Source organism: Eptesicus fuscus, chromosome 16 (assembly GCF_027574615.1).
Source record: "Eptesicus fuscus isolate TK198812 chromosome 16, DD_ASM_mEF_20220401, whole genome shotgun sequence".
Classification (NCBI taxonomy): domain Eukaryota; kingdom Metazoa; phylum Chordata; class Mammalia; order Chiroptera; family Vespertilionidae; genus Eptesicus; species Eptesicus fuscus.
In genome coordinates, this window is record NC_072488.1 from 21,554,121 (window position 1) to 21,571,060 (window position 16,940).

The following is a 16,940-nucleotide window of genomic DNA, read 5'->3' on the forward strand; positions in this document are numbered from 1 at the left end:
ATAACGGGGCACTCCGAAGTTCTGACCAGAGCTCTGGAGAAGGCTTTATGGGTGGCCCCCGAGGAGCTGCTGACCGCCTTCAGGAAAAGGTGGGAATGCTGTATAAAGTAGGTTTGTGGTGAGGGGGAGAGGAAAGACGGCTGGGAATAGCCACATTTCACTTCCCATCCTACTTTTCTCCCCACAAGCTAGAAACTGACCTTTGGAATCACCCACCCTGCCCAACAGGCACTTCCCAGCCACATCCCCAGGAAAAGGATAAAGGAAAACAGTGTGTCACCACGGGCCCTCCCCAGGGGTGGGATTCTGAGAATGACTGGAGGGCCAGCCTGACCCCGGGTTTCATCCTTTAATGACTGCTACACTTTGGGGTTTGCTCGTCTCTCTTCTAAAGGCAGGGAACGAATAATTAGATGACTCAAAAAGAGTTTCCTTTCTTTGGTTCTATTCGGGCCTTTAAAAAAACAACAACAACAAAAACTCCCTAAATGGGTGGGAGACTAAAACAAACAAGAAATAAACCTCAGTCTCCACCCCCCCACCTCCTGGGCCGGACAACATCTGGGAGAGGAAACTGCGGCCTGGGGCTTAGAGGGGTTGCTGATGAATGCACATTTCCTCTCCCTGCCCCCATCTCAAATGCCAGCTCTTGCGCTTGGTGGCTAGCAGCGACAAAACCAAAATGAATCACCATATATCAGGATCCATAGTTAGCGAAAGTCTAAGCTACCCTGGCCAGTTTTTCTTAGTGGCTAGAGCATCGGGTTCTATTCCCGGTCAAGGGCACATACCTCTGTTGCAGGCTCAATCCACCCCACTCCAGTTGGAGCACATGTGGGAGGCAACCAATGAATGTGTCTCTCTCACTCTCTCTCCCCTCTCCCCCCCTTTCATTCTGTCTGAAAATCAATGGAAAAAATATCCTCAGGTGAGGATTAAAAAAAAAAAAAAAAGTCTAAGCAGCAAGCAGGTCTGGGGTGAGAGGCCAAGGCCAAAGGTAAACATCTCTGACTCAGGCTTTGGTCTTTTGCTTTTAGATGGTGGCAGCTTCGATCTCCTTTCCGCCGGTGCAAAAGGCTGGCTGAAGTAGGCAGAGCTAATCCAGGTCTGGCGGAGAGGCTTCTTCCCCGGAGTGACTGCTCTTCTCACCTTCAGGGAGCTTTCCCCAGCTCCCCCTCCTCTCCTCACTGGGCTGGGAGGGAGGGGCACGGCCTGGTGGGGAGAAGTCTCCCTCCTTCTGTGAGTTGGCCTTGCTTACCTAGTCGGCTTCCTTCTCAGGTCAGTGGCTATTGGCCTTAGTGCTGGAATGTGTCTACTGGACTTGTTTCCCATTCTCTGGCAGGCCAGCAGTGTTGACCCAGGCCCTCCTCTTCATATGGGATTAGAGGAAAGGGATTTTTATCAGGGTCATTTTGGCTACCCAGCATCTGAACTCCCTTCCCCCATGGAGAATGGTTACCACTTTGTGAATCCTGGTGCCCTAAGAGAGAGCCCCGAGGGCCAGATGCTCTCTTCTCCTTTGCAGCTAGCACATGGACACACACACTCGAGACGTGGCCAATCAGGTGCACCTGCCGCAGATGGAATCCAAAGTCACTGGCACGAAGTAACAGGGACAGCGGAGAATCCTTCCTAGGGGGAGGCCGCAGGACAACAGAAATGTCCAGGCTCCCGGGGCAGTGGTGCTCGTGGTGGTAGCCGGTGTCCAGGGCTGAAGGTGGCCGTGCAAGTTGTGGTGCAGCATGGGGCAGCAGCTGCACTGGCATCCTCCCCTCCCCCTTCCTTTGCTGTGATTGATTGTGCCTGTGGCCTTGGATGTGACCCTGAGTTCCTGGTTCGTGTTTTCTTAGCCTGTTTCTCCAGCCTTCTCAGTGATTCTACGAGTTACTCGATAGCCTTTCAACAAATCAGTCAGAGTTGGTTTCTGTTGCTTGCAAATGAGAACCCTGGCTTTGTCCAACTACAACTGGTTTCAGTCAATCGCTTGCAGATGCTTTTTTTCCTTTCTTTCTTTTTTCTTCACTGCCTGCCTTCTTTATGCCTCTGCCTTCCTGGCAGTTCCACAAATAATCCAGAAAAGGAGGAATGAGCATGCAGAGAATTTGACCACAGCTGGGACGTGAGCCAAGAGAACGCTGAAGAACTTGAATATTAGATCCCTCACTTTGTTAGGTGGGGTGGATGCAGGATTAATGAGACAGAAGCCTGTGGGCTGTCTATCGTATTTTATTTTTTAATCTCTAACTTGATTAAACGATGATTACCCACGGCACTTGAAGATCCCTTGAGGGCGTGGACAAGTCTGCCTTGTTTCCCCAGTACCTACGTCATACTGGATACTCAGAAAATACTAGGATAAGGAATGATGATGGAAGTTTGAGGAAGATAATTCATGGAAGAAAAGCTTAATATATTCTTAATGTCTCTTTAAAAAAAGAATTGTCTCAACTATGTGGGAGCTGAAGATTAAGGCCTGTGAGCCGAGCCAGCATTGCAAATATTTGGTGGTGTTGACTGAAGAGCAAAAGCCTGGAGCTTTAGCCATCAGACTATCGGAGACAGAGACAACACACTCCCAGGCAGGCAGAGCCTGCCTTGGGTTCAGCCCAGACAGAATGCCGGTCTCATTTCTTCTTGGAAGGGGGCCCCCCCGAGAGTGCCTGCAAGCTGAACTGAGATTGCTCTCCAAAAAGCATTTTGAATTGATTTCAAATGCATTGATAGTATTTGGTCAAAACCCCAGAACTGGGGTTGGGGGTGGGCAAAACTAGTCTGAATCGAGAAAACCAAAGGCAGATTTCCCCCATCAGCCACCTTACCCATAAAAGAACGTCGGTGCGTCTGGGTAGCGAGGCTGGTTTTGAGTAGCATGCATATTTGGATTTGGGGTCGCGAGGGTGCATGTGCTACAAACTGACTCTGGTTCTCATTCTTGTTTGTGGGATGAACCAATGAACCCTTAACCTTCGGCCAGTCGCTTAACTCACTGGTCCATGTTTTCATTTCCCAGTTTTAAAACCAGAGCGTTTGGGACTATCTCGCTCACCAATTCCCTATCTAAAATGCAATATTTCTGTGCTTTCCCTTAAGGACAAGAGTCCTGTGTTCTTCGTCAATATATCCTTCCGTCCAAGTACAAAGCTGGACACAGCAGGCACAGACAGCCGGCAGTGTGGCAGTATTCCGGAAAAGCGTGGGCCAGACTCCTCTGAGAACACTCTCAGGCCAGGATGTAGTGCTAGCAGTGATAAAGTTAGAGGGAGAACACTGGCATCCTTTGACCTGTAACTACATTATGTAACCAGTTACAGAGCCTTCTAAACTGCTTATGGCGCTTAGGTTTGCTGCTGGAGCGAGATTTCCAAGGCACCGACTTCTAGCCCAGGCTTATCTTTAAATTCACATCAACACCTCCAGTACAATCTGGGATTAGAAGAAAGAATTGTGACATTTTATACACATGTACATATGGCGTATGTGTGGTGTGTGGTGTGTGTGTGCGCGCACGTGCGTGTGTGTGTTTTGTGTCTATGTTTTAAACCTGTACTGTGCAACTTGGTTTTAAATTGTGGAATCCGTGGCAACTATTTTTGCTCCGTGAGGGTGCGTTGACTTTCGGTCCTGGTTGAGAATGATACGCAGATTTGAAAGTCATCAGTGACAGCAGACAGGATGGCCATCTTAATCCGTCTGCGTCCGCCCTTGGGGAGAGGCAGAGGACTCCACAGAAAAAAAGGGATGGGAAGGAAAACAAGGAAATCCCAGCAGGGAGGAAAGAGAATGGCAACAGACGTGGGAGCTCGGCTGCCAGCAACGATCCGATGCCCTGCATTGCTCCGAGGAGAGGAGGCAAGTCTTCCCAAATCCAGGTGCCCCAACATGACTGTGAAAGCCACACCCATCGGCCCACAGACTGCCAACGCTGCTGCAGAACCAGTGAGACACCTTGGGGAGCTGCCCAAGTTTCTGGAGGCATCGCTGCAACAGCTGCCTTTCTCCCTGGTGGATGTTTGAACACACGTGGGGGGCGGCTCAGAGCTGCCACCCAGAGCTGAAAAATCTGTGTGTGTGGTGGTTTGTTTGTGTGTGTGTGTGTGTGTGTGTGTGTGTGTGTGTGTTTTAAGGCAAAGTTAATTTCAGAAATTTGGTCCTAGGGCTAACAGCCAGTTCCTTCTCCCACCAGCCTGCAGGACTGACTGAGCAAGTGCATAGAGCTTTGATGTCAACAGAGGTAGGCAGGGCAAGCCCCGGTGGAAAACTGTGAAGTCAGCAGAGTTATCTCCGGCACTCCTCCCTTCCCCCCAGCTTCCCCTCTCTCCACCCATTTCCCCCGCTCCCAGCTTCCAGCGCCTCATTTCCCAGGGGACCTTGGAACACATGAAAAACCCGCCATCCAAGTCTGCTTTTTCTCCCCCCAAGTCTAAAACAAACAAAGGCGTGCATTCCATACATTTCCTCAGAGAAGAGTGCACACAGAAACCTGGGTTTTTGTGCTCTCTCGCTTTCACCCCGGGTTTGAAGCTGTCTTCCTGCCTCAGGGGCTTTAAAAAAGATTCCAGAGTGCCTCAGACCCACACAGCTGCTGGGTCTATGGCTCCAATTGAAACCACAAATTATAAAAATGATAAATCTCTGCTCGAATCTCTTCCAGGAAAGACTATGTTGTCAAGATTAAGTTACAACCTCATGGACGTAGGAGTGGGTCTAGCTGCTGACTAACTCGCACACTCATTTTCCTGCTGGAGATGTTTTTTCTTCATGAACTTTCACTGTTTCTGAATAGCTTGAAACAAAGAAAAATGACTGAAAGGCAGGAAAAACATCGGGGACTTTTTAACCCATGGAGCTCGTTCCATGCGTTATTATGTAACTGGCTTGCTTTCTTTCGCTTTTGTGAGAACCAAAGGAAGTTGAACAAACCTCTCTCCTCTTGAGCACTTAACTGCCAGGGAGCGCTGAGAAATGCCGTCACGTGGGCAGCTGCACTCACTTCAAACTCTAGTTGGAACGTGTAGTGTGTGGTAAATCAAAGCTGTTCTAAGGAATTTGGGTCTTAAAGTATTTGCTCAGTGATTCGGGCAGGATTGCAACATGAATTACTGTATTTTGTTCCCATGAAAATCAATTCTTTGGAATTCTCTTACACTTACAGGGTCCGGTCTAGTGACAGAGGATGTGTGACAAGTCATTAGGCCACATGCACACGCTCCTGGAAGGATGCTCCGATGGGCCACAGCTTTGGCAGGCAGAAGCAGGGGAGGTGAAATACTTGCTTGAGGCTCTTATCTCGCCTCCGCACAGGGTCTGTCCCGGTGACCACCTGGGACTGTCAGAAGACACTCAGTGGTCCCAGGACACTCCGGTCTTGAGGACCAGCAGACTGTGAGTCATCATCACTGTAGCATTTACTCCTAAATTCCCTCTTGTTTGTTTCACACCTCGGGCCTTCCTGTCGCTTTCTTGGGGTCCTGGGGGGGAGGGGGTGTTTTCTGATGTCATTTCGTGTTATCGCCCACGCCAAGCCACGGCAGGCCCTGCCACGGCCACTCTTGTCTCTGTTTTTCTGAAGTCAGCCCTGCTGTCATTACAGCTGCTTTTTCTGGGATACTTCAAGTTGTAGAGAGAGTTCTTTTCCTGTGATTATAGCTCTTTCTTCCAATTTTGACTAGTCTGGCGTCTCTATGATTATAGCTCATTAGGACTCCGGAGGCTAGAAGGCACTTTTTTACAATGCAGCCTTGTTTTTATTTTATTTTTTTAAACAACATGTATTCTAACTTATTTTTTTGCACTGAATTATAAAGATGGAAATAATAATGGTTATTAATCCCACAGTTCGGATAACCCCTAAGAGTATTTCTTAAAGTAAAAATAACATGTACACAGAAAGAAAATTTAAAAGGCTAGTACCTAGTAGAGAGATGGAATTCAAGTCCATGTTTGTGTGATTCCAGAGCTTACACTTCTGACCACCTGACCCCATTCAATCCCACTCCCCTGATTAGGGGTTAATGGTTAGTGTCTATGCTTCCAGGCCTTGTTTGATATAAATATATATATATATATATATATATATATATATATGTATATATTTGTAATTATATGTCCATAGTTTTATTTGTACACAACTGGGATTATACCACTGGGAGAAAAGTTTAACATTATAATTAATAAATGGACATTGGAGCAAGACCGTCTGAATTCTGGGTGAACGTAGACAAATTATCTAACCTCTCTGAGACTCAGTTTTCCACAATGGGGGAAAAACTAGTACCCTCTTTGTTATGGAAGTTAGATTAGTTAATATATGTTAAGCTCCTTTTTTTTTTTTTTGGTTTGTTTTTTTGTTAATCCTCACTCCAGGATATTTTTTTAAAATATATTTTTATTGATTTCAGAGAGGGAGAGAGAGATTGAAACATCAATGATGAGAGAGAATCATCTATTGGCTGCCTCCTGCACGCCCCCCACTGGGGATGGAGCCTGCAACCCGGGCATGTGCCCTTGACGGAATCAAATCTTGGAACCTTCTGTCCACAGGTGGATGCTCTATCCACTGAGCCAATCCAGCTAGGGCCCGAGGACATTTTTCCATTGATTTTTAGGGAAAGTGGAAGAGAGAGGGAAAGACAGAAAGAAACATTGAAGTGAGAGAAACACATTGATTGGTTGCCTCCTGCAGGCACCCTGACCAGGGCCCTGGTCGGGGAGGAGCCTGTAACCAAGGTATAAGCCCTTGAACCGGGGACCCTTTGGTCCATAGGCCGACTCTCTATCCGCTGAGCCAAACCAGCTAGGGCTATGTTAAACTCTTAAAACGATGCCTGATGCATAGAAAATGCTCGGTACCTGCTAGTTCTCATAATTACTTCTACAATACATTGTATTGGGACTTGCTCTCTCCCTTACCAATGTATGTTAGGGGGGTATTCCACAGCAGTATATATAGATATGCCTCATTTTAAAAGTGGCTAGTATGGTATTTCATAAAACAATCACACTGTGGTTGATTTAGATGTACCCCAATATGGGTTGTTTCTAGTATTCAGCCCTTTCTCCTTTGAGAATTCAGAGTACTGGAGTCTATCAACACAAGGGTCACCAGATATCAGTATATTTATTCTACTTGTTTATTTAATAAACACATATCTTGTTTACTACCTGCCACACAATGTCCTCATTGCCTTTGAAATGTTAATTCATTTAATATTCATAGGACATCATTGAAGTAGGGACTATTTCATCCCCATATTACAGATTGGGAAACTGAGGCACAGAGAGATTAAGTAATTTACCCAAGATCTCAGAGCCAGGAAAAGCAGGGGTGGAAGTCCAACCCAGGCAGTCTGACTCCCAAGTCCATACTCTTAACCACTCTGCACCTCTATTCTTTGTTCTACAATCTGTGGCATCACTTAAATAAGACCTTGACCCTCATCATGCCTCACTGTTTACACCCAGGTTGCGAGTGGGAATTCAGCCTTTTGGGAATATACAAGTAATCTAAAAGCAACATGATTTGCTAAATCAACCTGACTCCTTCAACTACCAAGAGCCAGTGTTTCTAAAGACTGTTCCTGACACTAGCCAGGGCGTTGAGAAAGCCCTTCAAGTGATAATCCCAGCACTTGCCTTCAGAGGCCCCTGGTCTGGGTCTCAACTCTGCCTCTCTGTGCCAGGCTGGTCCCTGAGCAAACTCAAAATGCAGGACAGCATGCCTGCAAAAATAAGCAAACATGTTTGTGTCGGGCCTGTGTATGGAACAGTGAACTTCCAATTAGGTGGTGCAAAACTCATGCAAATAATCTTTTCTTTTTCTGATTCCTGCTGTGTCTGAGCCTTTCACAACTCACTTGGCCAACTCAAATTCCTAAAATGCTAGGATCAGAAAGTCTGGTCAAAAGTTTGCTAATAAAATATAAAATTCTGGCTCCTCTGTCCTCCTTTACTGCCCCATCCCTACCCTCAAGCTACTTTAGCTTTTAGACATGTGTATACTAAATGCCTTTTTCTTTAGAGATATGGATGAGATATTTCTTTTGGAGTATGTCCAGACAATCTGGCAAATTCACACTTGACATTAACCACAGGGAAGCATATTTTTAAAAAAACAAAAACAGAGGAACAAGAAATAAAATTAGGGCAGATTGTGGGCCTACCCTCTTTGGAAATCAGAATATCTTTTTCAAATGAAAGACTTCATAAGACGGAATGGGGTTTTATTTGTGTGTGTGTGTGTGTGTGTGTGTGTGTGTGTGTGTGTGTTTAATGTTTTGCTTGCTTTGTTAGGAAGAGTTTAAGTTTTCATTTCAAAAGTTATTGCTCATTCTAATATATGAAACCTGCATTTTTTCTTTTATAAATAAACTTCTATCTCTGGGTTTTGTCCTTATAGAAAGTACTTAAGGCCAGTTTTCTACCCACCTTGAAGCTTCAGTTTGGGCTCAAGGATCCTCCTATCTTGTTCTAGCCGGGACATGCTGAAAGTAGAGCTGGCAATTGTGCATAGCTTGCTATACTTTTTGAGCTTTTGCTGTGGCTATAGCCCTTTAAGTTTTAGGAAACTGGGTGGAAAGTAGGGAGATCATGAGGATTGGGGAGAGGGGGCTATGATGGGAACAGGAAATAGAGTCTTCTCAGGAACTCCTTTCTGCTCATTTACTCTTTAAACCACATCTATACCACGTTTAGTCTAACTCCTCTCACAGGGAGGTAGTTGAGCAAGGAGTTGACGGGGTTGGGATGGAGCCATGGGCTTGTCTTACCCTTAATTACAATACATAAAGCTGGAGATTGAATATAAGAAACTACAGGGTGGGGGGAAAGTAGGTTTACAGTTGTGAGTTCATGAAACACAGTTTATTCTTGTATTATTATTATTTATTAACTACTGTATTGTTTTACATATGAACAACTGTAAATCTACTTTTTCCCCACCCTGTATATAGTGGCAGAATTGCTAAGACCAAAAACAGAAGTTGATTGAAAAAGAAGCGATCCATTTTTCATTAAAAATATCTATCACACACACAAAAAATATCTTTCACACACACACCTGCCCCCCAAAATCAATCACCATACCCACCTGCCCCAGTAGCATCTAGTGGGAACTGCTCTAAGCCCTGGTCCCTGATGAAGTACTGGTAGGTCCAGTAGCCATCTTTGTGTCATATGATCCAGCTCCTTGATCTCTGATTTTCTCATAGCTGATTGGACCAAAGATGGGTACCTGACTTAAGAGCAGTCCATCCATAGATTTACTGGTTCCCATGGCCTATAGCCAGGTTTGAAAAGATGTGCAGAGCCACCCTAGCTGGTTTGGCTTAGGGATAGAGCCTCTGCCTGCAGACCAAAGGGTCCCAGGTTAGATTCCGGTCAAGGGCACATACCTTGGTTGCAGGCTCCTCCCCGGCCCGGGGCCCTGGTTGGGGTATGTGCAGGAGGCAACCAATCAATCCATGTGATTCTCTCACATTGGTGTTTCTCTCTGTCTTTCCCTCTTCCACTATCTCTAAAAGATCAATGGAGGATTAACAACAAAAAAAGATATGCTGAGCCAATCAGAGTCCCTCTCTTAGAGAGGTGGCATGAGAGCAAAGAGAGAAGTTACCAGTTAGTATCAGAACAGAAGGGAGTCTGACTGAACTATATTTATAATGTTGAAATACCATGCACACCAGGAATTTCTATTGATGAGGTCTGAATAGCCACCTGAAATTGAGAACTAGCTTTTAGTACTAGTTTCTCAGAAGTCAGCCCCTTATGGTTCCTGTTCTTGGTTTCTGAAAGCTTCCATTATCTTATCATGTGTCTTAAAGTTCTTATATTTGAGCTAACTGCAATGAGTGACTGATACTTGTAGCCAAAAAAAGCCAGTCTAAAGCATTATCAGCCGAAACCGGTTTGGCTCAGTGGATAGAGCGTCAGCCTGCGGACTGAAGGGTCCCAGGTTCGATTCCAGTCAAGGGCATGTACCTTGGTTGCGGGCACATCCCCAGTATGAGGTGTGCAGGAGGCAGCTGATCGATGTTTCTCTTTCATCGATGTTTCTAGCTCTCTATCCCTTTACCTTCCTCTCTGTAAAAAATCAATAAAATATATTTAAAAAATAAATAAATAAATAAATAAAATAAAGCATTATCAAATAGGCAGGCAAAAACAGAGCCAAAATAAAGGAGGCTGAGGAATAAGGAAAGTCTAAACCAGAAGCAACAGGAGTAGGTGACTTTGGTAACCTTCTTGACGTTGCAAATAATATTATTGAAGCCAACTCAAGTTGATTAAGAAAGGAGGGAAAAAAAGAAATTCATGTAAATATGTGAAGGATGCTAAAATAGCTCAAGGATAGCCAGGATTCTTAAAAACTAGCATCAGTTCCTCAAAATGTTAATCATAGAGTTATTACCATATGTACCATATGACCCAGCAATTCCATTCCTATGAAAACATATGTGCACATGAATACCTTTACACCAGTTCGTAGAAGCATTCTTCATAATAGCTAAAGAGTGGAAACAACTCAACTGTCCATCAACTGATAAATGGATAAACAAATCAGTATATCCATACAACAAAATACCATTTGGTCATAAAAAGAAATGAAGTTATGATACATACTACAAATGGGTAAACCTTGAATAGGTGAAAGAATAAGTGGAAGAATCTAGACAAAAAAAGATTATGTATTGTCTGATTCAATTTATATGAAATGTCTGAAATAGACAAATCCATAGACACAGAAAGTAGATTAGTGGTTGATAGGGGCTGGGCAGAGTGAGGAATAGACAATGACAGCTAATGGGCCTGGAATTTCTTCTGGCAGAGATTAAAAATTTTGGAATAAGATAGTGATGATGGTTGCACTACTCCGAATATACTAAAATAGTATTTACTTTAAAAGGTTGCATTTTATGACATGTGAATTATAACTCAATAAATCTGTTATTACAAAAATTATATATACAAAAAACATAGCAAAACAAACAAAGAAAAAGTACTGCCACAAAGTTGAAAACCAGGAAGAAACCACATAATTCTCTCTCTCATCTTTGCTTCCCTGTGGATATCTGCTTTGTTCTTGTCTCTACAAATCAGCTTTCTTAGCTTTTACATGAGCATAGTAAACAGACTATGAACCCCACAGTTCAAAACTTGTACTTTGTGATAGAGACTAAATAGATGGCCATCTACACATTTTCTCTTCTTTCTGGACATACAGCTAGATTACATTTCCCAGCATCCTTTGCAGTTCCATAGGGTCATGTGATGAGTTATGGTCAGTGGACTGTGGGCAGAAGTGATGTATACTACTTCTAGGCCTGACCAATTAAAAAAAACCTACTCTGCACCCCTCTATCTTCTCCCTCTTCCTTTTACTAAGGCCTTAGAGAATAGATGAGCCACTAGATTGAAGGAGCCAGGGTACTTGATAACATTTATGCAGCATAGCATTTCCCCATCTCCAATGACCTACGTTGTACTGCAATATGACTGAGAAATAAAGTTAAACTCCTGAAATTTGGGGATTGGTTGTTCTAGCAGTTAAACTACTCTGACTATGTATGTCCTCTAACCCACATTGATTGTCTGGCTCTTGATTCCAATTGAAATCTTCAGGAAAGAAAATTGTATTGGTCCAAAGTGAGTCAGGTAGTCTCCTAGTTCAGTCAACTAAAGCCAGTGCATGAAGTCACAGAACTGAGACACAGTCCCTGAGGGCCTACTCATGGAAGTGAGTGGCATTGTTTAGAGAAAAGATGGCTACTGTGGTGGTTAAGTAGGAAGAGTCAGTGTGAATTAGGGAGATGAATGCGTGATGCACGGAGCAGCTTTTTGTTTCTCTCCCCAACGGATTCATAGATATATAGTCACAGGCCGAATATAGTCATGCGCTGCTTAACAATGGGGATATGGTCTGAGAAATGGGTCATTAGGTGATTTCCTCATTGTGTGAACATCATAGAGAACACTTACATAAACCTAGATGGTCTAGCCTATTACACACTTAGGCTCTATGGTATAGCCTGTTGCTCCAAGGCTACAAGCCTATGTGGCATGTTACTATGCAAAACAACGTGAGATCAAATCAAGTACAAGAAAAAATGATAGACGTGGTAAACATGAGATGTATGAGACTGCTGCCAGCTGCCGAAACCGGTTTGGCTTAGTGGATAGAGCGTCGGCCTGCGGACTCAAGGGTCCCAGGTTCGATTCCGGTCAAGGGCATGTACCTTGGTTGTGGGCACATCCCCAGTGGGGTGGTGTGCAGGAGGCAGCTGATCGATGTTTCTCTCTCATCGATGTTTCTAGCTCTCTATCCCTCTTCCTTCCTCTCTGTAAAAAATCAATAAAAATATATTTAAAAAAAAAAAAAGAAAAAGAAACTGCTGCCAGCATAACATTGCACATACTTTTACAGAAAGAGTACACTCTAACATAACAAAAAAGTAAATACATAAACCAGTACCATAGTCATTTACGATCATTATAGAGTATTATGTTCTGTATATAATTGTATGTGCTATACTTACATACAGTATATATAAATGGTTTGTTTATACCAGTATCACCACAAACTTGTGATAACGTGTTGCATTGTGAAGTTACAATGTCACTGGGAAATAGGAAATTTTCCGCTCCATTATAATCTTATGGGGCCATCAGCATGTATGCATTAACCAAAATGCTGTTATACAGCGTAACACTGCAGATACAGACGTGGATATGAATATAGATTATACAGATATAGACATTCTAGTTCCTAATTCTAAAGGTAAAGTTTCTTTTAGGCAATTTGAAAAATATCCCCCAACCCCCCAAAAATCAAGTCACCATTTTTGCATACTTCCTTCTTTCCTTTACTGTCCATTTCTTTCCTTCCTTTCATCCTGAGAGGCAGTATAATGTGGTTAAGAGTGCTTAAGTTTCTAGAATGAGACTAGCTGGCTATAGCCTTGCTTCACCACTTTCTGGCTCTATGACTTTGGGCAAATTATTTAACTGCTCTCTGTCTAAATTTTCCTACCCATATGATAGCACTTACCATAGAGGAGTTTCATGAAGGTTAATGAGGTAATACGTATGTTCAGTGTTTAGTATAGTTCCTGGTACACAGTGCGAACTTATTTTCTACTTGTTACCGGGTGTCTAAAACTGCATCCCCAAATTTTTAAATTTTTTCTTGAATGTTCTAAGGATGGAAGGTGGACTTTGTTTGTAGTGACAACTTTTTATGTTTTTGAGGATCCAAAAGACGTGGCAACCAGTTGTTCTTGGGGACATCCTGAACTGGTGGAGGAATTCAAGTACAGATGTTTTAGATGGAGATGCTGAGGTTTCTGTTTAATAACGCAAGCAGCCATTTTCATTGGGGGCAGGTATACCTCTGTCCAGACTATTTCAACATCTTGCTTCTTCTATTAAAGGTCAGAAATAAGAAGTTGGGGCCCCAGGACTTGGATCTAGAGTATGAGAGGAGACTCCCATCCAGGAGGGTGGGGCAGGCTCCAGCACCACCATGGTTGGCAGAGATCTAAGGAGAGGGCCTGCCAGATGGGAGCTCCTGCAAAGAGCTGTGAGGGGGACTTTAGGGGCAGTGATATCGATATCCACTTTGAAGTTTTCTTTTTCTGCACTGTGATTTTCTTATGTAATCCTTAAGCCTTCATAAAGTTTGTTAACATTGCATCCTTATGTTAGCTGCTTCTTGGGAAATAGAAGGTTTTCACATTTCATGTAAGGTAGATATTAAAGAGTGACCGTCAGCTGGAAAAGCCATTATGAGCTTGGAGAGTCCTGGAGCAGGCCTGCGGAGTGTAAGGTGACCACTGCAAACCAGTGTAGATTAGTGAATCTGAAACACTGCTGGAGGTGTTCAGAAAGACCTGGAGAGATGATTGAACTTCTTCTAGTCATACAAGATGGAGAATAGAGTTATAGTATATGGAAGGAAGGTAATCCAGGAAGGCTTGAAAATCTGCTCTGTGTCTCTATCTATCTATCTATCTATCTATCTATCTATCTATCTATCTATCTATCTATCTATCTATCTATCAGTATCTATCTATCTATCTATCTATCTATCATCTATCTATCTATCTATCTAGTATCTATCTATCTATCTATCTATCTATCTATCTATCTATCTATGTGTGTGTGTATGTATATATGTATGTGTGATATATGTGTGTATGTGTGTTATGTATGTGTGTGTGATATATATGAGAGTGGGTATATATATACACACACATACACACACACACACACATATATACGTGTGTGTGTTTACATGTGTATACAGATTTCCCCTACTATCTGAAAGTAGAGAGTTCTTATGAACACTTTTGTAAGCCAAAATGGCATAAAGTGAAGAAAAAACTATCATTAATTTATATGGAAAAAATTTTGAGCATTCCCAGACCCAAAACATAACCTACCAAATCATACCAAATACGCTTAATAACGTCCAGTTTTAAGCTAAGTGTAAACACTTTTATGAGCTTTCTTAGGCTTTTCTGGTGCTTGGGACACATCTTGCTAACAGATGCACAAAGTAAGTCGAGATAAAGCACAGATGCTCACAGACACAGTTCAAAGCTACGGCGCTTGATGCTGAGTGTAGTTCCCAGGGAAGGAGCTGGCAGGGCCACTCTCTCTGCCCTGGGTGGGTGCTGCCTCGATAACAGCTGTTGCAAAACAAAAGCTGAAAGCTATTTGTGCTTTTCACCTTTTTTTGTAAAAGTGAAAATCCTCTTTGGATATCTTCGGGTTATTGAAAATAGGTACTATAGTAGGTCTTTCATAAAAGCAAAGTGTCATGATGCAAACTTTCAAAAAGTGGGGGATACACATATATACACAACTGTGTGTTGTCTGTGTATAGAATATACAGTATATCACCATTGGGTGTATAGTATACTAGAGGCCCAGTGCACGAAATTTGTGCACTCGGGGGGCAGGAGGATCCCTCAGCCTGGCCTGCGTCCTCTCACAGTCCTGGAGCCCTCAGGGGATGTCCAACTGCTGTCAGTGAGACATCCTTAGCGCTGTTGCGGAGGCAGGAGAGGCTCCCACCACCACTGCTGCTCTTGCCAGCCGTGAGCCCAGCTTCTGGCTGAGCAGCGCTCCCCCTCTGGGAGTGCACTGACCACCAGGGGGTAGCTCCTGCATTGAGTGTCTGCCCCCGAGTGGTCAATGCTCATCATAGCGAACGGTCATTCTGCCATTTGGTCAATTTGCATATTAGCCTTTTATTATATAAGATATTTTTTACTTAACTTTATATCATGAACTTTAGTATCCTTACATATTATCAAAGTACTTAACAAGTATATACTGACTAATGGCAACCTATTATATGATTATGCTATGATTTATTTAATTCCAATTACTGGACCTTTTTTTCAGGTTTTCACTGTTGTAAATAACACTGCAGTGAACATTGTTGCATAGTGTTTGCATATTTTAAAAACTGTTTCTCAAAAGAAGTTCTCAGAAGAGTATTTTCTGTGGCAAATGCTATGAATGATTTTAGGTTTTTTATATAGATTGACAAGTTGCCCGCCGGAAAGACCCTGCCCAGAAAAATTCCATAACCACTGCAGCCCCCACCCTCTCAGAATTGTAAGGGTGTCCATTTCACCCCATCTTTGTGGGGTAACTTGCACATTTGAGGGATGAGCTGTGCTCACTTAAAGAGCTGAATCCATGAGTCTTCTTTTTTTTTTACTGGATGTATTGGGGTGACATCGGTTAATAAAATTATACAGGTTTCAGGTATACAATTCTACAGTTCATCTCTACAGAGAGAACTCTCTAGTTTCCCTTAAAGAGAGATTATTCTTAATTCTCCCCTTTCTACTTTGAAGGCAAGGTGAAATGATCCATCTCTTGGGGGCATGACTGAGGGAAAGCTTTGTCTCTGACTCAAATTTACCCCTACACGTAGGGATCCTGGCTCTAGGTAAAATGCCTACTAGGTTACATAACACATTTACAGTGACCATGACTTTAAAATATCATTCTGGGGAATGTTAATGAAAATGTGATGGAGGCATGGAGACCACTTACAGGACCAGACTGCCTTATCTAATGTCAGCTAGAACATGAAGAGTCTCGGGGCAGATTCAATGTCATAGCCATAAGAGGAATGTTACAAGTGATGTGCTTACACCAGCTGCCCTGGCTCTCCCTTAAGTGCACCCCTCAGTTCAAGTATAATCATGAGCAGCTCAGCATCCCCAGCACCCCCGGTGGGCAAGAATGTGTAGGATACAGTCCACTGGGGAACATCTACCTTTTTGCTGGCCCTGCTCCCAAATGGGGAAGTGGGGGGTCAGGGAAGGCATCTGTGCAAGCTGTTCACTTTCCCTGACTTCATTACTTCATGGGAAGTCATTCTCTAGAAGTACACTGGGGCTCTGTTGTGCACTTTAAACACTTGACCTCATAAATTCTCCACTGAGCAGATATGAAAACTAAGCAAGAAGTTTAGCTGCATCTCCTGAAGCATACTGAAATCACGAAAGAACCTGGACGAGTGCTGTACATTTCATTTTATTTTTTTAAAACAAGATTGTATCTGATATCCAAAGTGTAATGCATGTGCATTGTAGAGACAGAAAAGGTACAGAGAATAAAATAACAATCACCCAGAATCCCAGAACCCAGAGATTACCACTATTAACATTTTGGTAGATATTTTTCTCCCCATTCCTTTATACATAGATCTATCTACAACCACCTCTTTTGTAATCCTGAGCTCACACAGAATTATTTTATAATCTCTTTTTGTGTGTGTGTGTGTTGTAGGTGATATCTGATTTTGCACCATTAAAAATAATATTGTGTGCTGAAACCGGTTTGGCTCAGTGGATAGAGCGTCGGCCTGCGGACTCAAGGGTCCCAGGTTCGATTCCGGTCAAGGGCATGTACCTTGGTTG